Below are 3,990 nucleotides of genomic sequence, written 5' to 3'. Positions count from 1 at the left end.
CTCAGGCTGGAGTGAAATGGTGCAATCTTGGCTCACTACAACCTCCACCTCCTGGGTTCAAACAATTCTCCTGCCTCAGCTTCCAGAGTAGCTGGGATTACAGGCGCCCTCCACCATGCGCAGCTAATTTTTTTGTATTTTTAGTAGAGACAGGGTTTCACCATGTAACCAGGCTGGTCTCGAATTCCTGACCTCAGGTGATCCACCTGCCTTGGCCTCCCAAAGTGCTGGGATTACAGGCGTGAGCCACTGCCCCCGGCCCAATAATTTTTAAGTTTTGACTTGCTTCCTTTAGTTGCAGTAGCTTTAAATAAAATATTGAATTGGTGTTTTCAGACCAAGGTAGCTTGAATTAAATAATTGTAGCTCATCCATCAACTTTCTGTAGTTATTTAGTGTAACATAAGGAGAAAGCACTGAATTGGAAGTGAGGAAACTTTGGTTTTAGTCTTGATTCTGTCACTAAAGGACTGTGGAACTCCATATATCACTTCATTACCATAACTTTTAAATTTCAGTTTATTCATCAACTGAAGAACTGACCTCTAAGACTAATGCCTGTTTCATCTTCTCTAATGGAATGATTCTAAGTTGTACAGCATTTCCCACGTGAGCCGGTTAGATGTGAAAGTTCCACTTTTATTTTATTTTTTTTTAAAACATATTTGCCAGTCATTGGTTGCTGCTAAGTCTGAAAGGCCATTTATCACATATTACTGGTTTATTATCGTTAACTCTGTACATATGTTTAAAGTGCCTACAATAAGCATTTTACAGCAGTTCAAAGTGTGTTGAACATTCTGCAAAAATAAGAAGGTTTGTTTGCCAAAAGCACATTTGAGGAACTTACTGAGATAAAGAAGATTATTTGGTAACCAGGGAGAAACTGTTAATTAACTCTGTAGATTAGCTGAACCTCAGCTCCATCTCATGAAGATAACTTATCACAGAAAGATACCATCGTCTAAAGTAGTGATAGTTGGGGGTCAAGGGAAAAGAGTTGATTAACTCCAAATATTTCTTACTCTGACTCACAAGTCTGGCTCAGTAAGAATGTCATTGCATTTGGTTTAAAAGGCTTTTGCAAATTTGAGGTAATCAATATTTACATGGAAAAAGATAACCTCCCTTTTATATCATTAAAAATGATAATAGTAAATATAGTTTTTAAAATGTTCAAAATACTAAGCAAAATTAAGCTTTAGATCTTCTTTATTCTACCACAGCTGTCTGTTAGCCAGATTTCAGACCAGGAACAGAAAAAAAGTGAGAGCTTTATCTCTGTCTACTGATTTGCACTTCCAGGCTGTGTTTGTTTTTTTCTTATTATATTTCACCTGCCTCTGTGCTATCTTCAGAGCAAAATGATCAAGTAGAATTGAACTTCCCATGCCATCTAAGAAATATGAACTCATTCTACCACATAGACATAAAGCCTACACATATACTGTGTGCCAGACTAATTTTTTTAAAAAAATTACTTCCATGCCTTGGTTATCTAATGCTAGCTCTAGCACTCTCTGCTTCTTTACCTTCTCAAAGCTGCTACCGGGACAAGGGGAAGGTGACAAGGGGAAGGTGAGAGTTCCTGTGCAAGGGAAGCCATGCTTGGTTGCTCCTGCAGTGAGTGGTACAACAAAGTAGCCCGGTGCTGGACCTTGATTCCTCTCTGCTCCTGGTAACCACGAATACATCCTGGCATTGTTACCAGTGGCAAATATCTGAGTCACACAGCACCAAATATGCTACCGGTGGAAAGTATCCTTCTCAGGCCCGGTCCCAAGGCGCAAGGCCACTCGGGTCAGCACAGTGCTCAGCAAGATAGCAGAAGCAGGAAGAGAGCCGGCTTGAAGACACCTACCCTGGCCGGAAGACCGGTATCCCAGAAGATCGAGAAAGAGGCCGTCCGGGTACTACGTGGCAGTCACGTCAGACTGGGACACTTCCTGTTTACAGAAGACTATGAAACCTCTGTCCCGTCCTTACTTGGGGCTGACACTTTAGGCCTCAGCTTGCCTGCACCCCGGCGCTCTTTAAAACAGCATGTTGCTCCACACCGCCTGGTGGCGGTGTTTGTTGGTGCGCTCTCTGGGTTCGAACGGATACAAAAACCTTACACTTGGCACCTGTATTCATACTCTAATGTAACAGCTGTGGGCCATCGGAGATTGTCTCTACCTGGCCCTGTCTGCCGAATTATCTTATCGTTTTTAGAGAGGCAGTGTGATAATTGTTGAATCATCACTGATGATGGCCTGACATTCTTGGTGGGTGTGGGAAGAGCTCTCTCCTACCCCATTCATGCCTGTCTAACTACCTGAAGCAGCATAGCCCATTCTTGATGCCGATTCTGCCTTTTTTGCATCAATAATATGTTTCAGGTAATTTTAGTAGTCATTTCATTTTTCAATTGTTTCAACTATTTTGAACTTTCAAAAATTTCTCAAAACTTGTAAGTCAATGACTTTCTTCCGTGTGTGTGCGTGTGTGTGTGTTGTTTCCTTTCTTTTACTGTGATTCTAGATTTTTGCGTTTGTGTTCTCTAAGTACAATTTGAGTACTTAGATAAACATGCTTCTTCAAAAGTGTAAAGATGCATCTTAAAAAGAATGATACTCTTTCAGTACTTCTCCATCGGCTTTCATTAATAACCTCGATCAAACTGTGTTCTTCTGAGTGAGCATAGTAAACTTTTAGTAACTGATTTTTTTTTCTTTTTTTTCTTTTTTGAGAGTCTCGCTCTTTTTTGAAAGTCTCGCTCTTTTGCGCAGGCTGGAGTGCAGTGGCATAGTCTTGGTTCACTGCAGTCTCTACCTCCTGAGCTCAAGTGTTTCTCCCACCTCAGCCTCCCAGGCAGCTGGGACTACAGGCACACACTACCACACCCAGCTAATTTTTTGTATTTTTTTAATGTAAAAACAGGGTTTCACTGTGTTGTCCAGACTGGTCTCGAACTCCTGTATTCAAGTGATCCTCCCTCATCAGCCTCTCAAAGTGCTGGGACTACAGGTGTGAACCACTGTGCCTAGCCAATTGCAATTTATTTATAAACTATACTTATTGTTTATCACTTACATGTTTATTTGCATAATTCAATTAACATATTTTTCTTTTTGTAAATATTGCATAACTTGGATTAGTATAGAATGTCCCATAATTTTCACAATGTAATTAATAGAAATATACTTTTTTACCTAACAATATTTTTAATCCTATGTCATGTTTTTAAAAGCCAATTAAATTCCCTATGTGGCCAGGCATGGTGGCTCATGCCTATAATCCCAGCACTTTGGGGGTCCCAGGTGGGAGGATTGCTTGATACCGGGAGTTCCAGACCAGCCTGAGCATTAACAAGATCTTGTCTCTACACTTTTTAAAAAATGTTTTAAGTGAGAGCTAAGTGTACGTAATTGATTTCCATTGTCATTCCATATTATGTATGTATTGTTAAAATATAAATCTCTAAATGTTATAAACATGGTCAAAGATTTTACTTAGCTCATAAACTAATACGAGAAACAGTAAGATGTTAAAAATAATTAAAAACAGAATTCAAGAAATGGATATTAAAGGAGGACATACAACTTTACCCCCAAAATATAGTTTCCTGGTATAACGAATACTTTATATTAAAGGGCCTTAGATCAACAGACACTGGAAAATACTCCCCCACCCCCAAGATACATGAAGACAGGGGGGACCCATCAAGGAGAAGAATTGTTTTTATTCCCCTTCCTGTTATCCCATTATCTATGGCAGAAAAGAAGACCAAGAAGGTAAGCATACCTGAACAGACTCTTTCATAAGATCGTTCTAATTCCAAAAACTATTTACAAGTAAATATGAGTTCCCTGATCCATTTGCTTTTCTTAGTAATCATTTATTGCCCCTCAACAGAATTCTTCTCTCACCTCCAATGACCTCTTTTGCCAAGATGCAAGCCCTCATTCTTTTCTGTAACCTCCAGATGATACATAAGATTCTGAATCA

At 39.6% G+C, this 3,990-nt stretch overlaps 1 pseudogene; it reads right to left on the bottom strand.

Annotated features, from left to right (window-relative positions):
- Positions 1–3,990, bottom strand: part of LOC105507273 — a 28,717-nt pseudogene that overhangs the window by 1,132 nt on the left and 23,595 nt on the right.

The sequence above is a fragment of the Colobus angolensis genome, unplaced genomic scaffold, assembly GCF_000951035.1.
Source record: "Colobus angolensis palliatus isolate OR3802 unplaced genomic scaffold, Cang.pa_1.0 Scaffold147, whole genome shotgun sequence".
NCBI lineage: Eukaryota > Metazoa > Chordata > Mammalia > Primates > Cercopithecidae > Colobus > Colobus angolensis.
Note: the sequence above shows the minus strand (reverse complement) of the source record. Positions and strands in the feature narration are given on the sequence as shown.